The sequence below is a fragment of the Netta rufina genome, assembly GCF_964035555.1.
Source record: "Netta rufina genome assembly, chromosome: 1".
Taxonomy (NCBI): domain Eukaryota; kingdom Metazoa; phylum Chordata; class Aves; order Anseriformes; family Anatidae; genus Netta; species Netta rufina.
Genome location: NC_140123.1, coordinates 20,229,841 through 20,252,721, shown reverse-complemented (window position 1 = coordinate 20,252,721; position 22,881 = coordinate 20,229,841).

Sequence of the window (22,881 nt, the reverse complement as noted above, 5' to 3'; positions counted from 1 at the left end):
TTGTGGCATTATAGCTAGTAGATTCATTTGAAGCTAATCTTACAAGTTCTGAAAACAATAACTAGAGGAAAAGATGAAAGTCATTAAAAAGTATTCCCAAACCCATAAATAACAGTTTCTTATACAGACAGATGACATTTGGTGAGTGAGTTAAAAAGATCAAGTCAGCATCACTAATATATGACCCCAGGGAGCAACAACTCAGGAATCAAACCTTGAGGGACTGTTTCAAGGCTATAAGCAGCTTCAGATCACTGATCTTTACAAAATAGTTATTTTATGTGGACATGATGAATAACACTTCAGCCAGGCTAAGGCCAGATCTGGTGCATGCTTATCCTAATACTTTCAGCTACTCTGACAAAAAATGATGCTTAAATATGAAATAAAGAAATATGTTTCTCTACAAACATCTGTTACCTTGACATGTGAAGAGTAGCAAAGATAATGTAATGTGGAGACATAAAGTCAAAGTACTGGAACATTAAAATTGCATTTTTAATTGCATTAGTAGTATAATAAGGACTAGTATGGAAGGATTTTACAGCAAGCCATAGAAAATACAGAGAAAAATCATTGCAACAGAGACAACAGCCCAATCTGGGACAGCACATCCATCGGTATCAACTAGACATCTAAACAGGACAACTGGACTAGGTAACTGACATATGTAACATAAGTAACTTTACTTTCAAGGCTTAAGGATAAAGAAATCTTCTAATTTGTAAGGTTATAAAAACTCCTTATTTCAGAGAAAAGGTAAATACAGAAAAAGACTAGGAGTTACAAAAAATTGTAATTAAATCAGGATCTCTTAGTCATAAAATGAGTAAGAGTTATGGAATCCATCTTCATGTAAAGCAGTGGAATTGGCCTAAGAATACATCATTCACAGTTTCATTATAAGCGTAATGAAATGTGAGCTTGCACTTCAAACAAACTTATTATTAAAAGCCTTGAATCAAAGAAGCATTAAAGCATGGTCATATGTGACAATCTGATGCAGATATTGAAATTAGTATCAGGCTAATTAAAATGTTCACTAGAATACAAAATCTTTTAGATTTGAAAGTGTTATCATAAGCTACCAAAAATGAAGATTAAAAAGGCTGATAAAGCAATTCCCTAAATTACTGAAATAACTCTTTCCTCCTAAGGTTTTGAGGTGTATTTGAAACCCAAAGTACTATTAGGAATAAGGAGAAGCTGCACAGAAGATGCTTATTGATCATAGAATCTCGGGATGGTTTAGTTTGGAAGGGACCTCTGAGATCATCTAGCCCAAACCCCCTGCTCACGCATGATCAGCTACAGCCAGTTGCCCAGTACTGTGTCTAGGAGGGATTTGAGTCTCCGCAGATGGAGACTCCTGTATTGGGTTTACGTGACAGGGGCTTGGTAGCAGGGGGGCTGCAGAGTTGACTTCTGTGAGCAGAGCCCAGGAGCTGCCCCATGTCAGATCAGAGCCAGCTCCTAAAAGGACTTGCCGCTGGCCAGAGCCGAGCCATGAACAATGCTGGTTGGGCCTCTGGGAGAGCAGACTGAAGGAAGGGGAAATCTGCTGTGCTACAGCAGCTGCGAGAGAGGGGTGAGAGCTGAGAGAGCAGCAGCCCTGCAGCCCCCAAGGGGAGTGCAGCAGGAGGGCAGGAGGTGCTCCAGGCACGCAGCACAAGTTCCCTTGCGACCCATGGAGAGGCCCCTGGTGGTGCAGGCTGTCCCCCTGCAGCCCATGGGTCCCACATGGAGCAGATCTCCACGCTGCAGCCCCCCCATGGGTGGAGGAGCCCCCGGTGGAGCAGGTGGATGTGGCCTGGAGGAGGCTGTGGCCCATGGAGAGCCCCCGCAGGAGCAGGCCCCGGGCCAGAGCTGCAGCCCATGGAAAGGAGCCCATGCAGGAGCAGGGGGTCTGGGGGGAGCTGCCGCCCACCCATGGGGGACCCGTGCTGGAGCAGTTTGCTCCTGGGGGATGGACCCCGTGGGATGGAGCCGCGTGGGAGCAGTTCCTGAAGAGCTGCAGCCTGTGGGCAGCCCCTGCAGGCTCAGTTCAGGAAGGACGGCATCCATGGGAGGGACCCCACAGGGAGCAGGGGCAGAGAGCGACCATGAAGGAGCAGCGGAGACGAAGCGCCAGAGGCTGACTGCAGCCCCCGTTGCCCGTTCCCCTGCACCACTTGGTGGAAAGAGTTAGCAGAGGGTGGTTAGGGTGAAGGTGTTTTTAGTTTGATTTTAGTTTCTCACTGCTCTAGTCTGTTAGTAATTGGCAATGAATTGCATTAATCTTACATAAGCCAAGTCTGTTTTGCCCTTTATGATAATTGTTGAGCAATCTCCCTGTCCTTAACCCAACCCATGACCTTTGTCATATTTTTCCCCCAGTTTTGTTGAGGAGGGGGAGTGAGAGAGTGGCCATGTAGTCCTTGGTTACCTACTGATGTTAAACCACAGCAACTTCATGACCTCTTTAGGCAACTAGTTCCAGTGTTTAATCACCCTCACAGTAAAGAAAAGTTTTTCATGGTTAAAAAAATTTAAAAAAAATAAAAAATCTTGTGTTCAGATGGAATTTCCTGTACTTTAATTTGTGTCCATTGCTTCTTCTTGTGTCACAAGGCACTACTGAGCAGATTCTGTCTCTCCTTTTATTCATTCCCTCCTATTAGGTATTTATGCATACTGATAAAACCGCCCTGTACTTTTCTTCCCCAGGCTTCCTTTTAACCTCAGTGAAAAAAAAAAAAAAATATATATATATATTTTTTTTTCATAATTCAGCAGGGTATTGTGTAAATGCTCCAAAAAAAAAAAAAAAAAAATATCTTAAAATACTGGGAAATCATGTCCCCGTGCTCCAACATTTAAATCCAAAAGAAATTTCCAGAATTTGTTCCATCTCATTTTTTAAAGGGCATTTTGAAAAATCTTGGGAAGAAATTTCACTCTGGGCTCTTTAAGTGTAAAAAGTTGCCAATGGAACTCTGTGAACTTAGTTAACTTCAAAAGATTTGTTTTCCTTTACTGAAAAGTGGATCCTAAATTGTGTCTCTTTGTAGTACTCTATCTGTTAGCAAAGAAACATTTTATCATGAAATCCTTACACAGACCTAAATACATAAAGCTATAAATAGATGAGGTTATAAGCTAATTTACCAGAGGGGCTATTGCTTGGACTTTAATTATACTCCCCCCCCCCAAAAAAAAAAAAAATAAAAAAAATCCAGCAGCAACTGAAGGAAAAAAATAGATGTTGGCCCTTACACTTGGAACACACAATTTACTTTTTTTCTCTGTTGATCACAGATCAGGAGTCTTACTATGTCTAAATTCCATTGTTTATATCCTTAAATAATTGTGGTTGAAAAGGGTTACCTGTAATTCATTTCCTGCTCTGCAGATTGTCCAGATGCAGGTGGCCATTCCCCTGGTGTGGTTCTGAGCTGAATTGGCTCATCATTCACTGGGGAGCTGACGGAGGGAACACTGCTGGAGGTGCCCAGGCCCTCTCTGGAGGATTGTGTGCCCCCAGGTCCCCATTTGCTGTTGACCTAGCTCAAAGAGAAGGTAGGTCCTACCCTGCAAAATGGTGTGCAGGGGCTCATGTGCAAAAATAGTGACACAATGCTCGAACCCCTGTATTATTTTGGGGTGTCCTGAGTGCCAACAGAAGACACCCATTTGTGGTGTGAGGTCCTTTTAGTAAGAAATAGTTCAATGTCCCTTGAAATGAGTCTTGATTTGCGGATTTAAAAAGTGTTAGGAAAAAGGGATGAGATATACTAGCCTTCTTTAGTCATTGGAAAGCAATTAATATTCTGCAGATCTCAGTGATACTGTGTTTTCTCTGTTTTCAGAAGAAAGAAAAAACATGAACATGCTGATGAAAATATTAAGTAGTATGTGTTATGCTGCCAGTTATGCTGGAAATACCCTTCTGTTGGGGAGGTTACCTGACTTTTTAATCAGCTGCTTTGCTGGCAGGAAAAATAAGATGGTGATATTTCAAAGTGGCTGAAAAACAGTCAGACCAAATTCAATTAGATGAATATTTAAAATGATTTAATAGAAATCATGGCATTAAAACTATAATCATGTCTTTAAAATGATAAAAGTAAGAATATGCTTTATTTTAACACATTTTAAAAGTAGCTATCAGAATACTTGAGTGAAGACATTCTCAGTTTAGCTAGAAGTGGTAATTGTAATGGTGGTAAAATACCCAAAGCTAAAAATTATCAGAAACAAAGACAATTCATCATTTTTTTTTCAGTTTGGGACAGAATTAAATACTTAAAAACACTTAATGCGTTCTTCTATATACATACTAACTGGCTGGTTTAGAAAAGGCAGCAAGCAGTTAGATAAGTATTAGAAATAGTACATGGTCACTTGGTATACCAGCTATAGCTTTGTCTTAATATTAAGGAAAACCAAACCAAACCAAACCAAAACAGACAAACAAAGAAACACAAAAATTACTAGAGAATACAGTAGTATTCATATGTTCAGTCAAAGAGGATTCAGAACTCCTCTTAGAGAAAGGCAAGCTAACAGATCTGCTTGAAAATCATTAGTGACAATCAATATTAGAGAAATGTGAAAATCAATTGAAATAGTGGGCAGCAAATGATATATTAATTTGTAACATGAGACAGTAAGAAAGTAGACGAAGACTGCCTGTGGAGCTGCATTAAGTTGGCAGTAAGGTGGTGATGGTCTTTTTACACATTTCTTTTACAGAAGTTCCTGAAATACTGCCTTTGTTTCAGAGGCTGTCTTTAAATGGATGAAATAAATAAACTGAAAAGGAGTCCCAAATAAAATAAAATAAAATAAAATAAAATAAAATAAAATAAAATAAAATAAAATAAAATAAAATAAAATAAAATAATCCAACAGAAGCAACTGAGTGGAAGGATTGCTCCACAGTCAAAGAGTTAAAGGTGTCAAAGACAGTATGAGATTTAATGCGCAGAGGTGTTGGAGGGCTCTTTAGATCCTGCCTAATTTGGTAAGGCCAGATCCCTTCTGGTGTGGGGCATGACTCCTGCACTGGGTTACAAAAACTAAGGTGGGGTTGATATCAGGATCTGAGGCTTTCTACCCTGGTAAATTCTCAGCAATGCTCTGAGCACTGGGAAGCATTCTGAGCTCACTATGGAAGGTGGAAGGAGGTCTGAGAATAGAGGACCAAGAAAGGTAGCAAACATGAAAAAAAAATGTTGGGGAGCCAAACCTGGGACCTAAGACACTATAGGCAGGACTAAAAACCACAGTTGGAGATTTCCAAACCATCTGGAGAGAGCAGATGCAAATGAACCTTGTGAAACCATTTCAAAATGAGATTTTGCTATGCTGTTAATAATCTCTGATGCCCATGTTTAACACCAATGCCCAGTATTTGTAAAATTATTATCCTGCATCATCACTGTAACCATTTTTGTTGGTATTGGTATTATAAGATTCTAATTCAACAGTACAGTTGAATTACACATGGGATAGTGAACCCAAAGTACAATCATAATAATAAAAGTACTGAAGTCTATACTTAAACACCATTAAAGTCAATGTCATGTTTTACAGCCAAGTACTTTGGACCTTAATACAATTTAATGAGTATTCCAAAATATTTCAAAGTCAAATCTTAATGATCCCTAAAACTAGATTTCAGTCCCTAATTTTGCACTCAGGTTGTGCACAATCTCTTGAAATTTGTCAGACAAAAGGGCACTTGGAAAATAAATCTGGGAGTCTTGGGAATAAAAGACAGGACACAGATGTGATCTATTAAATATAGGAATACATGCAGAAAGAAAAATATTTGAGGTTCTAGGCCAAAATACAACTATAAAATTTCAGGAAATAATTTAATATATTTTAATTAGAAAGCCACACTACAAATGACCTGTCTGGATCTGTTTAGTCTTCTTCCTGTGTACCAACAGGTGAACTATCTGCATGCCTTCCACTGAATGAATCCAAGGATTATTTCTACTCCATCCTGTCTCACTTCTATATAAAAGAGAGGGTAAATTTAAAAACTTACAAATTTTATGGTCCTCCCTGGTATGTTTCATGAGAGTAGCAAATGTCAGCCAGATCTTCCCAGGATGTGCGAAAGCCTCAGGAAAGCAGTGAGAAGGTCTGCTTTGGAAAAACAGCAGACACTTCTAGAGATTGTATTCAGATGATTTTTTTTCTCCACTAAGCATTCCTGACTCTTTCTGATCTGGTGCAGAAGAAAGAGAAAAAAGAAGTATTCATGGGCTAGGTAACAACCAATGTTGTTTTGGGGCAACCTCTTGAATATGGTTAAATCTTAGGAAAACCATTGTGAAAAATATATTTCACAAGGTTACACTGAATTAAGTAAGATTCAAACATAATAACTGTTCACTGAATACACTTTGATAGTTTGTGCTCCTAACATTAAGTATGTTTTATTTACTGGGACATTTCCACTTAAATGAATGACACTATTTATTTTCCTCTAACAGAAACAGCAAAATCAAGGTGAAATGTTCAGCCTAGCCTCACATAATCCTTACAGTTATGTCTTTGAAATGACTTAAGCACTTAGAAGACCAAGAGTTATTGCAGGAGACCAAGATCAGAACATCAGCACTGTGGGGAAGGAGTTGCATAGTATTTAAGGATGTTTGCTTAGAGTTCTCAGTTTTTCTCATGGTTCAGGAAGAGTGCTACCTGCCTTGCACTTGGAGGGATAAATAAGGGATAAATAATGCAGGCAATTATAAGCAATTAAAATAAAATCTAAAATTTGGTCCTGGAGGACAGAAATATTTCTAAGACTGTAGTTTAGATTCATTTAAAGTATTTTTGAAATAGAAATAAAACATAGGGCTGTGTTTTTGCCTTTTTTTTTTTTTTTTTTTTTTTTTTTTTTTTAATTCTAGAAGAATTTAATACTAAAGTGTGTGAATAAAAACTGCAGAGATATGTCTAGAGATGGTGTTTTGGAATGAGGAGTAATCCAAGTTGTCCTGTAATTTTTTTTATTAAAATTAATTGTCTTTGCATAAATTGGTAACTAAATAGCAAAATGCAGTAGCATGGATATGTGTTATCACAGAGCAATTCTGAACTAACTTTTCAAAAGGAGAGTCCTAAAAAATACTTACTGAAGGAGAATGTGGACTGTTTCTCTATTAGGCTGCCCTTTGGTAACCATGGAAACTGCAGGTTTGTCCAGGACATAAAAGAGAACTATATTGTGTTGGACACATTTATTTGTTTAGATTCAAAGTTTTACAGCAGTGAAAGTCGTATAACATTGTACTGTGGTTCTTTGTCAGGACCGTGACCTCCACACTGTATCAACACTCCTTGGAAAAAATAAAATCTCTGGTGATATGGTACAGCAACAGCTGCTATTGCTGTCAGGTCTGTATTCCTGTGAAGCAGAAAATCATTACTAATTAATAAATCACTCTTCTAAGGAAATATGGGAGGATGATGGCATCACCTCTCAGCATTCCAGTGAAAAGAGATACAGTGGATGCAGGGGCTGCCCCAGCAGCAGCTTCTCCCTGCAGAGCTGCAGAAGAGAAGTAGCCCTTGAGCACTCACCCTCCCTCTGTGAAAACAGTGTGCCACATTCAAGAATTATTAGGTCATAAAAGATGGCCCAGATCCCCACTGGCTGGAGTCACGGAGTCATGTCTACACTATAGGTACTGCAATACCTGACCATAGTGTCAAGATAAATAGTGCTTCAAGGTAAAAATGACGGAGAGTGCAAGGCAGTGAAGAAAAGGCCAAATGAAACTCAAAATGCTGAAAAGGTTGTCCCTAATGAAGGGAAAGAAAATTTAAAAGAAAGAGAATGAAGATAGGTATGACAATTGTTCACTGCAGCATTCAGTGATGAAGCAAGTTGCACAGACATTTTTCCCAAATAATTCCACAGCAAGAAGAAATATTAAAATAAAAAATTGTTCGATTGACAGATTTGATTTTGTCCAATGTTATTTGGAAAAGATAGTTAAAATGTAAATTGGCTGTGCATGTTAATTAGATGGCCTATGAGGAGCTTTGAATTTACTGTTGTTTATACATATGCACCTTAAAGTTTTAATATTAGCTATAATGAACATTCGCCCCTAAATCCTGAATGTGCTAGGAATTGTCAAATGTGTGGAGGGTTAGTTCTTAGAATGGAAGCATCATTTTTCTCCTTAATTTAACTTAAACAATTTTTAAATGCATTTTGGAAAGAATAAGATTTATTTCCCAGTGGCTGCATTTGACTAACAGATGCTTAGCAAGTTTTTATAACATACATGTGTCCTAGGCATTAGGGATCAAAGCAAAGGTAGTCTGAATTGGAGAAAGTGCTGTTGGGTTTATTGGAAGCATTCTTTACTGCTTTATGGCCAGTTGTGCTGTGCAAAAAACAGAATTTGCAGCTCTAGGACAAATTTACTGACCAACCAATTAACCAACCAAAAAAATATATATATTTATTTGTATATATGAATAGTTTGAGTTGATGAATTGGAAGTAATATCTTTGGACTAAAGTATTGATTTCTGGGGCAAATAACTTTTAAAAACATTTTCTAAAGTCAGATTGATTTCAGAACTAAAAAGATTATACCAAAAAAAAAAAGGTTAGCATTTTTTAAAGTGTCTTTTTTTTTTTTTTGTATATGATTATTATTCAAAAAAATACTATGTGTAGCATTAGCAGTGTTGGTTACTCTTTGTAGCTAATTCTTGGCCATGTACTTCATAACAACTGCTTTGCCAAGATCTGGTGAGCACCTGTTCATATCATAAAAATATTTACACAGGGCACAGGATTATAAGGAGTAGATCCAAGGAAGAAGATTTTGAAATATTTGAATTGAGATTTCTTACCTTGATGTTTCTGAACTGAGAGGATATTTATTATTTTAAGTAAATGTGAAGAGTTCTAATTTGAAAATAAATAAATAAATAAATAAATAAATAAAACTATCCCTTTTCATCAGCAAAAATGCTTTTCTTCCTTTTAAATTCCAACTTTTCAGAATATAATGTTTCAGAATGTCTCAAAATGGTACAGGGAACACTTTTCTTCATAGTTCTGTAGCTTTATTTTTCTTTGCAACTGTTTGAACTGCTTTTCAGCTGTTTTGCACCTTTTGTGAAATTTCAGTATTTCATAGCATTAATTATGACATATATGTATAAACAGAGAAACAGTATTGGTGCAGACAGTTTATTTATGCCACAAAGAGTTTTGACCTAATCTTTAAAATCTTATTCTTGCAACTCTTTCTTAGCTTTAATGAGATTTGGGCTTGAATATGAATTTGGGCAAGGATCCAAGGAGGAGGAAAGAAAGGATGAACCTTCTGCTATTATGGACTGTAACAATGAAAATTAATAAAATTATTAGGAAAGCTGCCAAGGCTGTAAGAGATGTATTTATTAATCTTGAACAACTTCAAAAGGAAACAAAATAAATGCAAAATAAATAACATGATCGTCAAAGAACAAACTCACACAAAATCTCAACATTAAAAAAATTAAAACTGTATTTAAATTGCAGAGATGACAGATAATGTGAATCTTTCATAACACTGGATAAACACAATTCTCTTGTTATTTAAGGTATTCCAGGCAATTTGAGAAAAATAATAAATGTGTATTCTAAAAAGGTAAGACAAAAGAGAAATATTGTGTGGAGATCGTAGAAAGTAATTAAATGCAACTCCCTTGACAATTAGTAATATGAAAGCTCTATAAACATACTCTTAGGATTATGGGATTATTATAATTTACTAGCTCAATGCATTCCTTTGTCTTTACGTGCAGGAAAAGCATTTGACAAGGTTGAGTGGTCAGTTTTTAATCAAGTAAACGTTTTTAAAGTGTTTCAAGGATACAGAAGTGCAAAATAAGTTTTTAAAAGCAGTGGCCTTGACGTATTTTCTGAACAAATTTACTTACAAAAAGAAAATAAAGTGTTTCAGAAATTCACGTCAGTTTTGAGAGTTCCATTTTCTTCCATTTTCCCATACCTGCTGGTGTTGTACCAAGTAATCATAGCAAAAATAAAGTGTGCTGTTAGGAAGTCCTTGATGTCATTATGTGCTGTTTACATTGTAACTTCTATTATGTTGAGGATGTGCATTAGAAAAGGGAACGGATGTATACGTGGGCTGAAACCATAGTATAACTAACAAACATACAGGTTGTGCTTGTCAGAGGACAGGAACATGGCTGTAACGTGGCCACTGAGCAACTGAACATCTCTAAGCCTCTCCACACCGGGGGTGGGCTGTAGGATGGGAACTTTGATGCTTCTGGCCTTCATTCAGCATGTAACTCATAGAATTGTTGTTATTAAGTGGAAAGTGGGGAAAATCCTGATCATAACATCAATCCCATTCTCAGCAGGCATTAGGGAGCGAGGAAACACTGGATCAAATTATCTGCTGTATCCCTGTGAGAGGGAGAGCACAGGATGCACAACCTGTATTACATAGCCAGAGTGTTTAAGGAAAGGATATGTCTAAGGAAACCCTATAGGACCAAATGAATCCTGTGGGAACACAATACTGCACATATAGACACTATGCAGCCCGCATGTCAAAAGGAGTCCCACCTAAGCTGTTGGCACGCCAGACACACAGATAGGGTTGTTTAAAGAGCCTTTATCTGACCCATCTATTTTGCTTTAAATTGTTAACTCTGGACTTAACTCCTCCGCAGTTTTTATCTTTTCAAGGAAATTTATGACAGCAAGTATTTAGCATAATTTTATTTTGAATGCTTCACTAAATTCTTTTATACTTGAGGATATTGGTGGAGGAAAACCATCATTTTTCCTAGGTTATTATAGTTACTTATTTATTGTTCACTTATTTTAATGTTGCTGCACTTGTTACAAGTTAAAATATATTCTTTTTTGGCAAACTGGGAAATGAAGTATGGCATGATTCCCCTGAGATCTGGGAATGCTGTTGGCTTATGCATGCCATTCACTTTGTGAGTGGATGAGAGCATTGCATCCTGGTGCTCATAAATGCACTGGTGTGATGCACAGCAGGTTGTAACTCTGAAGGCAGCAACCCAGCCACATTTTTCCTTAATCATAAACTGGGGTTGAACTTGTTCAGCTCATCACTTAGTATAACAGGGGCATCTCCCCTCTAATTGCAGCCAAGTTTTCATACCTTGCTTAAAAGACTTCATTAGTTTTTTCAAGCTGTATTAAATTGGGCAAGGGTTATGTGAAGAGATTTGTCACTCTCAGCAAGCAAGCGTGGGAGGAACAGTAGATTTATTCTTTTTTTTTTTTTTTTTTTTTTCCCAGTCAATGTATTTACAGCCTCTGCTTTTATTTCAGATAAAGTTAAGCCATTTCCTAGGGTTTTAAAAATAATTTATGTCAGAGTCCCCTGCATGTTTTCTCTCTTGATTACCATTTCTCTATCTCTTTTGATCATCCAAAAAGTCATCCCCAGGAACTAACTGGACCTGGTTCCTCTGAGAACAGCTCTGCTTATTAGGGCTATCTCAGAGGACAGAGATGCTCTGTCCGTGCCAGTAGATGAGTGTAGGAAACATCCAGCTTTTTTTTCTTGTATTTTCCTTTTACTTCATAAAATTCTGCCAGGTATTTTTTGGGCACAGCTCATGATTTAGAAGGGGCCGTGGACAATAATTTACCTCTCAAGTATACTCCATTCTTTATTCTAGAAGAACAGAAGATATACACTTCATTTTCCACATCTTCCTTAATATTCACTGTGAGGGTAGTCGAGCACTGGGACAGGCTCCCCGGGCAGTGGTCATGGCGCTAAACCTGCTGGAGTTCAAGAATTGCTTGGACAACACTCTCAGACATGTGGTTTGATTTCTGGGTTGTCCTTTGGGGACCCAGGAGTTGGACTTGATGATCCTTGTAGGTCCCTTCCAGCTAAGGATATTCAGTAATTCTGTGATCTCTTATCCCAGCACAGCAATATTGCCAGGCCAGTAGGTGCATATATTTTTGTCTATAAAGGCGCCTCTGTGAAATTTCTTGTGTGTTACAGCTGAGTCCTTCTACACAGTCATGCATGTTCAGTACTGATGGGTATGGCTGATGGGAGGTGACAGGAAAGTCTGTGAGTGCCCAGTGTTGTAGTGGCTCAAGTTCATACCATCCATATCAAGGACGGGGAGTAAGAAGAGATGGACATGTGCTGCTTTACCTATTCCCTCCATCTAGGCCTTTGCCCTTTTGCTATATTTCTCTTAACAATTAAATGAGAATAGGACCTTGCAACTCTATTTGCCTTCTTCTTCTTCTTTTATTTATTTTTTTTATTTTATATTTTTAAAATATATTTTTTTTTCAATTAGCTGGCATGCATTGGCAGACCCACTGGCAGACCATGCCCTCAAAGGGGATTTTGCTGCCTTACACAAGCTTGCAGAGTAGGTACCAGGTCAGATTGAGTGTCCTCAAAAACAGTACGGATGAGAAGTTACATTAATTACAGAGTACATCTAACATTATTGTTTAAGCTTCTTTTGGGGGTGATGGGAGCTCCCTGAGAGAGCAGCTGGGCAGGTTGGGATGCATCCATGGGCAGTAATTCCTCTTTGCCTATAAACCTATTTTTCTTCTTTGAGACAAGAGGTTCAGACTGAACACATGAAAAAACTTTTTCCCATGAGGACAGTTGCACCTTGGCACAGGTTGCCCAGAGAGGTAGTGCAGTCTGTGCCACGGGGGCATTTTCAGAACCTGCCCCTTCCAGCCTCTGTTTTGCTGTGGTCCTATAGAGAGAGATGAACTGCACATTGCCCACCAGAATCCTGGAGGAACGTTAACTCAGGTAACACCATTCCTCAAAGATTTGCTTTATAGCATAAATATAGAGGCAACATACTATAAAAATCAAATACTGAATTTATTTATTGTGAACCATTAACAAAGCTAAGGTTACTTAAAGAAAAATGTAATTTTTGTTTCTCAGCAGAACAGACTATCATTATTGTCATGTAATTTCACAGTAAATCTAAGTAACAGTCTGACTAGCTAGTGGCTGATGGTCTAGAAAATGTCAGACTCCAGGTGATGTGTATATTTCTAAATTCACATCTGTGATAATATGAAGCTCACATTTATACTGAGATGAATGATTGGCCAAAGTTGTTAGCTGTTGTACACCAGCAAGATGTAAAACTGAAGGTGGCTGTAGGAAAAAATGAAAGACCCATTATGCAGTGCAGATCATCTTGTCTTGGTGCAGCTCTGCTGCTTACAGCAATTCTGCTGGGTGGCTAACAAAGAGCAGAAAGGCATCCTGGCCTAGAGGCAAGTCCTTCTCCAGGATTGTCTGAAATAGATGCAAGTCTGGGGCACTCATCAGGCCAGCAAACCACCTCCAACCATACTAAAAAGAAAACCTTAAGGATTTAAAGAACAGGTTTAAATATTCTGCTGCATTAGGACTGAATTCACTGATACATGTTCAATACGCTGAAATCTGAATGCTATCTCCATAATTTCAGGATTTGTTCTCATTAGCCCATTTCGGGTCTCTACCAATATGGCTATATGAGGGAATAAAGCACATTGCCCTCAATAAACTGAAAACCAGCAAGAAAGTTCTGCTGCTTCGTCCATGGACCTTGAAATGTCAGGCACGGTAAAACCCACAAATGTGATAGATTTTAATTATGTGAATGCTTTATGTTCTGCATCACATGAACCATACAAAATCTTACAGAAATCTAGCTTAATTCCAATGTATTATTCATCAGGCTTTCTTTTTGTCTGGAAATGTTACAATAACCTTGGCTGAAAAGGCTGGACATTGCAGCCTCACAATGCATGTGGAGAACACCGGCACCACTCTGTTACAGCAGAAGCATTACCCATTGTCCTGCACATAATCCCATTGAAATACTTTGGAAACTTGATGATGAGAGGATTGTAATTCAGACTTGTTCTTCTAGTTCTCTTTTGGGAAAATTAAATGGTCAATAGAGGTTTTTCATCTTATCTTTGCTCAAAGCAAGACAAAAAAAAAAAAAAAAAAAAAAAAAAAGATGTCTTCATACATGTATGGATCTGAGTTAAGAATTATGCCTGTAAATAATTCTCCCATATACTGTATTTTTTTTCAAAACAAAGATGAATCCCTTACAATTTAATTTATACTTCATGTACTCACGTTACTGTTTTACATATTACTCGAAGTAGCACACTCCTAATTCTGTGTATTTTGAACTTCCTGCAAGATTTCTATTAAAATGAATGTTAATTGAGAACTTTCAAGACAACAGGCCATATAGAGAATACAGTGCAATGTAGTTCTTCTATATTAATTTCTTTGATAGAAATCTTTTTCTTTTCATTCTTTATCAGTTATGTGCTGGATCCACTTTTCTCTCTCAATCCTGCAAGCAAAACTCTTTGTTGATGCAGATGTTTATGTCTGCTTTGACTGATGTTGTGCTTATCTGCACCAGCATATCATTGACCTCAATGCCCAGAATAACAGTGATTCCATTAATAGGTCTTATCATTTAGTCCCCAAATATTTCCATACGGAACTAAGGAATGCCTGTGCAATTTTTGTGACCGTGGCACACCACTTCTGTTCCCACAGTGATGGTTGCTGTGGTGTTAAAAAAAGGATGAGATAGCCAAAAGGAGCAAGTAGGGAAGGAGAAAGGATGACCTTGGTACAGGGCAGGCCACCAACAGCAGCTGGGTTCAGACTTGGCACAAGGGAACCCCAGGCCCCAGCCCAGAGACAGTATCACACTAATGAGAAGAGGTGTGAAATGAGAGGCCCGAGCTTCCCACAGCCCTAGCAAAGGCTGCTGGTCTTCAACAACTCCAAAAGAGGACACTGTGACCAGGGTGTACAGAGACTACAAGCAGCTGTACCTGGTGGAGCTAAAATAAAGGCCAAGTTAAGGTGAAATTTAGACTCGTGTGATCAGCTTGCTCATGTTACAAGTTTTAATTAACCTGTATTTTCTTGGAAATTAAAGAGGTGGCTTAAAGAACCTTAAATTCGCTGTTGCTTTAAAGTGGTTGAGTTGATAATGCCAGATGGCATTTAAATCCCCTTGTCTATTCAGTCACTGTCATTCTTTTCTTATTTCAGAAAGCCCAATAGCATCCTCTGCTTTATCTGGAATAATTATGAAGGGATTGTAAACAGAAAAAATGTCCTTGATAAAATACTTATTTTCATTATCTCCTATTTTTTTCCTTGAACTTCCTTCAGAAATAAAATCTGTAATTTTCCAATGGGATGGATGAACATTTAAAATAATACAATTCTTCTAGATTTTTTCAGAAGCTTAATTGTCAGTAGCCTTGATTTTTTTTTTTTTTTTTAATCAGAAAAATTAAACAACTAGCATTTTAAGATTAACATAAATTCAGAGAACTATGTGATCTTCAGTAAGGTATCTGGCTCAACTTCCACATTGTGGCATTTTTTGTAATTCTTAACATAGATATAATAATATGAGTGTATAGAAATGTTTTTGTATAAATTTATGCAAATTATTCTGTAACAGACAATCGATTCTGGGCTTCTATAAAGAATACCCAACTATTTAAAGAGAAGAAGAATGGCATCTACATTGGATGAGTGCTTAAACAGAAGCCTTCTATCTCTTTGTAAGGATTTAAAATATTAATAAAATGATTTCTTTTCCATATACCAGTTTAAAAGTTTCTAATAATCATTCAATGTGATTTTATATTTGCTTATCTTCAATTAATGTGGTTTAAACATATTTTCTATAATTTGAGAATGTGATTTAAATCACGTTAGGGAAATTCCAGCCTAAACTGTTGGTTTTCATGAAACCTTTTAATCGCAATCCAACAATAGCCTGGACAGGTGAGATGTATATAAGGTTGTTTATAAAAAATTCTCCTGTACCTAAGCAGCTTGCTGTGTCTTTCAGGCTTTTTCCAGCAGTTACCATAACTTTCAGGAGACCAAAACAGTAGGTGCTCTCAATAAATCGCTGTTACTTTTCCCCAGTGCAACACTATTAAAATCATGTAAGGGCCAAGTTTTACTTAGAATACCTTCACTGCATTTGGAAAACAAATATATTTTTAGAGTTTTGTCGGATTTCGTATGTTTTCTTCTTGAGCTCAGTGCTCGGCAACAGTGAAAATAGCAAGTGGTAAATTGATAATTATTGGTAGTGAAAGCACAGAGGCAGAAACAAGGTTGCTTGAAGTCATGAAGTAGCTTCTAGAGAGGAAAAAACTGGACAGACTGGGACTTTGCATCTTGGAAAAAGAGGTGCCAAGGGAGAATAGAGAACAATACTGTTCTACTAGATCATAAATGGCAAAGAGGTGGTGAAGAGGGAAAGAATATCTGCTGTCTTACTGAAGAGAAAGTGAAATGAAATCAGAAGGTGAATATTTCAAGACAGATATAAGTAGTTATTCACAGAATAAAGCAGTGAAACTCTTCCGGACAAGACAAAGTAGAACACACTCACAAAGGTTTACACTAACTTTAAAAAGTCAGGACAAATGCACAAAAGAAAATGTTATACAGGGTTATTAAATAAGAACAATGATAAAGAATGCCAAGCCTTTGCCCCAGGAAATCTCTGATCCACAATTTTTGGACGTGGGAAGAATATATACAGGAGGTATCGCTATTTGCTTGTCCTCCTTTTTGCTGTTTCCTGGGCAGTCACCATTAGTCATTGCCAGGAACAAGAAACTGGGCTAGAGGAATATTTAGTCTTACTCATAAGAGCTCCTTTTTTGTTGCTCCTTTAAAAGTTTCACGCTGCTTTAACAAGCTTGCTATTTCTAGAACTTTCTTATTTCTTACAGAACTGATGTAGAGAATTTTTCTTCATAAAAAGCTGCAAAAGTAGCAGAGAGGGTAGCATTAGAGATTGTAAATAAACCTTATAGATTGGTCTTGTATGTAAAATAATAGATAATTTCTGAGTCATTTTAAGCTTTAGTGCCAATAAGTTACAACTTTAATTTCCTTTTACAGAAAATGTTTTGTATGCTTAAGAGTTTTTTTCTAGTGGTTTCTGTCATCATACTTCCCTTTATCATTAGTGACTTCTCAATATACAGTTTTGAATCTTATGAAGCACTTCAATGTTTTAATCTTTTTTCATAGTTCTAACTTTTCTTCCACTCTGTTCATCAACTGACTGTCAAAGACAGTTTTACAACATCCTTTGGAAGATCTTTCTCTATAGTGTTCTGATTTAGTTGAAAGCGGTGTCCTCTAGTTTTTGTAAGTGAGTCTCAATCCTGAAGAAGTTTTAATTTCTTAAACATGATCCATCTGTGCTAAAATAGCAGATCCTTTACCACTTTGTTAACTATTTTGAGAGTATAGTATGAATAAATTACAGTCTTATTCCTCTAGTAGCAGCCAATGATTGAACTCTAAAACATAAAAGTTAAATATTTCATCATTTATTGCCTTTTTATTCTTTGTTTTTATAATGGAACGATACACAAATGAAGTCCTTCCAGACATAATCTTATTTCCCAGGGTATTGCTATAATTTAATAAAGTACCCAAAGTAAGTGTATTTTATTTATTTTTACTAATAACTGAAAATTGTCCGTATTATCGATACCAGTTATTTTTTATTATTGAACAGAACAGTTTTCAAAAACATAAATTTGGCAGATGTTTCTTTTTACTAATTTTTCTAAAGCAAAAAATGTCTGCTGAAAATGCCCATCTTTCACACACCCTGAAAAAAGGTAAAATAGTTTAAGTAAAGATTTGTAGTTTTTCCAGCTTTAATTGCACTAATTAGAAACTGTTCTTTTAAAATAAAATGATTACTGACCTTTGACTCATCAAAAGCTTGAAAAATTTAATGGTTCAATAGGATGAGTCGTTATTGGAAAAGGGTTGTGGGTATTTTAATTAATTGTTATTATTATTTTTATGTAAATATAAAGTATGCTTGAATATGGCTTGTCTGTAAACTTTGTATGCCAGTGTCCATCTCTACTACAGCCTGGGAAGGAAAATGGGAAGGGAAAGGGGAAGAGGAAGGGGAAGAGGAAGATGAAGAGGAAGTGAAGGGGGGAAGGGAAAGGGAAAGGGGAAAGGAAAAGGGAAAGGAAAGGGAAAGGGAAAGGGAAAGCGAAAGGGAAAGGGAAAGGGAAAGGGAAAGGGAAAGGGAAAGGGAAAGGGAGATTGAAATCTGGTCTAAATGGGTGCACAATTCTGAACTCTAACTTTCCAGACAATCCACCTGGATGTGTGAACTATTTATTTTGCAGTCCAGAAGGGGTATATTTTCCATCTATGATGGTATTCATGGTATGCATGAATTACCTCCAGGTTCTGGAGTTACCTACCCAGGGTGTGCCAAGCACTTTGTCCTCTCTTTTCTTTGAACTCATCCTGGAGAGCACCCCTGTTCTTTCTTTTAGCCTTGGTTTTCTGTGTTTTAACATAGAGAGACTTGTTCTGCCCAAGCTTGAACAAGCCATAATGATGTATGAAGTCACAGTTAGTGTGCAAAAAGTGCTGCTTGACAGACACCCAACCTTTCCCCGTCCCCCATCCATAAAAATTTGTGAAGAGCAAAAGCAGTTATCGCAGCACAACCATGCCACTACTAAGGCAAACATCCTACAGGCTTCTCCACAGCTTACCCTAATTTTGATTCAAGTGTTTGACTCATGGTGTGGCACTCATCATGCCTATCTTTAGCTGTCTAGACATTGTGTGTTTAATTCAAGCTGGCTGTCTAGGTCCTGCTTGCAGGAGATAACTCCTTAGCAGGATTCATCCCAGCTGTGTTATGTATTATGTTTAAAGAGGGTGAAGTTCCAGTCATTTCTTTGTCCTTTGAAATCCGGAAATGTCCAAGAAAGTTTAAAATAAGTAACAAACCAAGATTTTACATGGGTCCCTTGCAGTGATCAGAAGACCATTCATTGTACATTGAGGAGGTGGTGGTCCACAGGTAACCTCAGTCATCCTTTTGTTGAGCCTGCAGGCAGCCCCTTCTCGGTACTGGTGATCATGGCACCTGGGTGGCCTTGCTTTTACCTAAAAAATGTGTCAAGAAGTTCTTGTGTGAACATTTTCTGACTGTAGATAAATATAGCTCTTTCCTTTAAATACCTTTAAAATCCCATAATAGCTTGAACAATTGAAAAGGGCTAATCTCTGCTATGGACTGTGTCTGCATGGTGTGCAGTGTGTGGGTTGTATTCCTGTTCGATGATACCCCACCTGGGGTTTCCAGTATGTAAAGGGATGTAGGTTTATCTATGTTATTTATATATATATATATATATATATATATGTTATATATATATATGTTATTTTATATATATATATTATATATATATATGTCTATTCTTATTGTGCTAGCTCTAATAAATAGCATTGTGAGTGATACCTTACAGAGTGCCTTTCTTACTGGGGTCATAACAGACTAGCACCTCCTGGTACAAAACACCCACGCTAGGCAATATTAGTAATAATATTAGAAGGCAATATCTACTTCTAGAGAGTAAAGAGTTCCCACAAGACCTCTGTAACAAATCTTATTTTCAGACTGTTGCTATGCATGAAAACCAAAGCTTTTAGAATTTTGGCATTTGTACTTTTCATTTCTCCTATTAAATAATAATTAACAAATAGTAAATGTAACAAGATGATTAAGTCCATGGCGAAACAGAGTTGTGTATGTGCATATGCAGATGCTAGCTTTCAATTACCCCAGCATAAATATAGCATCTGTAGAAAAGGCTCTTAAAACATGAGACTTTTTCTTTGACTTCTCTATCTCAAGCAACCCAATGGAGTTGACTGATATTTCCAAATCCATTCTTTGGGAGAAAAAATACACACATAAGAAACTTCAGCCTAAAGGTATTTTTATTCAGGAAGGAATCTTAGTTTGAAATACTGGCAGTGCAAGAAAAGGATTTCTAGAGCCTCATGGCCATCCTACATTTGATGGGATCAGGAAACTAGTTCAACAGTGAAAAGCTATAGCAGAGACTGACACAGTTCAGGCATTTAGCAAAATTGGCCATGACTTTTTATTTCAAACCACTGAAGAGATATGCCTTAGATTCAAACTCACAGTGAATAAAACACTAATATGGTGGGAAGCAGACAGTCTAGTTTACCGGTAGCAGATCTTCCTGTTATTAATTTAAGAGCTGTAGGGTCTAGGACAACAGAAGAGGTTGGTCCTCTAGCACCACAGTTTGATTCTTTGTAGTGTAATGTGAAAGACTTAGTAGGGTTTGAACTCAGGCCTAGATATTTCTCCAGAATGAAAGCTGAAAGAGATACAGATGGTTAGGCTCCTCCTGTTGAAAATATTAAAAATTCAGCTCTTGCCAAACTGACAAGGGAAGTAATTAGCTTAATAATTCTAAAATGTCATTCTACACAGTGCAGAATAAAATCAGAGTAGGTCTCAATACTGCTGAATGCACTGGCAACATGGTCACTTATTACCTGTTACATATTTCCTTCTAGCCTCTCTCACCATGACCCACACACATGTGTGGTGATCGTGGGTGTCCAGCCATCATGACACCACAAGGAGATGTTTCTCCTGTATTGTTTCCTTGTACCATTATGTGTCTTTGAGAGGCATGTTTATTTGAGTAATTGTGTTAACTTAAAAAAAGCTGCCTCTAACAGGTGTTGGCCTTTGAAAGACAGATGGTTTTACTCCTGCATGCCTTTGGAATGAGTTTTGGCTTTGAACCAAGCTCATAACACCTCAATCTGGAAACATCTGTGATAACTACTAACTGTGCTGTGTTGCTCAGCTTTACTACAGTAATTGAAAATGAGTATGAAATAAATATAGAATTGTAGAGCTTATATGAAACACAGCCCTGACCTACCTTGATTTATGTTAAGATGTTTTTTATTTGTTTAAATCTAAATTTCCTTGATCTGAAACTCCCTAGGAATCCTTAGATGAGTCTCTGGGGTCGGGAAATAGTTATCTGTCAAAAACAAAACTCAGTAGGAGAAAGGACTGGGTTTTGAAGTCTCCTGATGTGGTACTGACATCATTGAAACATGTCCTTTCAACTTTTAAAATAAAAAATTCAACCGCGTTTCCAAATTTTATCAACTGCTTTACCTAAGATGTGAAGGTTTTTTTAGCAAAGGGAAAATGAAAAAGAATTTTTCAGATATATTAAGATGAATGTTTTTTAGCAAAGCTTTATTGTTCTTTTAATATAGTTGAGTCATGTAAAATGTCAACATTTTAACTTCTTGTTCTATTTAGTTAGTGATAAAATTTTAAAAACCTCAGAACCTCTCACAGAATGGAAAGCCTAACCTGCTAGACCCGAGTCTAGTTTTGAAGATCTTCTGCAAAGATTTACTTTGAACAAATTTGAACAATTTGTTCTAGCACTCCTAGTCTTGTTACTTTAGATATAAAGGTTAGAAACATTAGAAAAACAAGGTCACTGGTGGCAGTAAGAGCTTGATTAGATGCAGAAGGTGAGATTTATTGAGGCAAGAAATAGATGTTTCTAAGGGATGAGACACTTCATCCTGAAATAGGCACTTAAAATGGGTCAGCAGAAGGCTATCCTGAAAGTGCCCGTTTCATTTGACTAGCTATAAAAAGATGACAAGCTTGAATCTAGACACAGAGATCAGATGAATCCCACCTATGGAGACTAAAGAGCATTAAAATAGCTGGTGGCACCTCCATTGTCACCAAGTGAGGACATCCGAAGTGTCTGAAATACTGTTACTGTCAATTCATGACAGACAGCATGGGAGGTGGGATATAAATGAAACTGTTCACTAGTAGGATGGTCAGAGAAGTCTGGGAGATGTAAGGGGAAATGAAGCCAGAGATACTACTGGTCTATGGACAATGTTTTTATGAATAGAGAAAAAAGGGGGAGGTTTGAATTTTATATTTAAGAGTCATTGTGATCAGATCAAGGAGGAATGTGGTAAAATTTCTTAGCAGCATTAAGGAAAAATGCTGTCTTTAGGAAGAGCTAGCATTTTGGGATCCAGAAGGCCAAAGTCCTTGACAACCTGGGCTGCTCAGCTCCAGACCAACCCGGTAGATATGCCATTGAGGAGCAGAAACATCACACTGGTAGGAAAAGGCATTGCCTCTGTTCTGCCAGCGTTCCTGAAATCAAAGTGTGCCTGTGATGTGTTTTGATTTTGAGCATTGGGAGGATTGAATGGAAAGCACATGTCAATAGAATTTGTTTTCATCCAACTTCAAGTAACATCTTCATTTTCAGAACAGTTCTCACTTAAAAATTACGTTGTTCCTTTCCAAAGAAGATAGAGGAGAGACAGTAAGAGGTGATAACACTGTTAGCTTTACAAGCTCTTATGGAGCAGTGGTCTGAATTTGGTATTTCTTTCGGGAATAATTTGAACCAGGTTTACGTCAAGAAATGCCCAGGCTCATTCAGCCAGTCAATTTAGAATACAGAAAAAAATAAAATAAAAAAAGTAATTGGATATTCGCCTACAGACTTGCCACTCATCTGTCTGTATTCTGTATCTTGCTAAACAGTAACAGCACATTTTTAAAAAAGATTGTGTTGCTCCATCTCAGCGGAGAAGAACTTACTGTGCAGTCACCTTTCTGTATCTAAACTTCAGAAGTCTCAGTGTAGACAATTTTATCCGCGGACCATATTCTAGACATTGATGCAAAGATTGTTTTCTTTGCAGTGCAGTGCATTGAGCATAATTAGAGAGCCTGAAACATATCTAAAAATAATTTGTAGGACATCACACCTAATTAGGTTGGATGCAGAAGTCTGGCAAGTAGTACTAACGACTGTCAATTGTAGCATTGAAAGAACTTTAAATGAATAAGAAATGTAATTTAAATG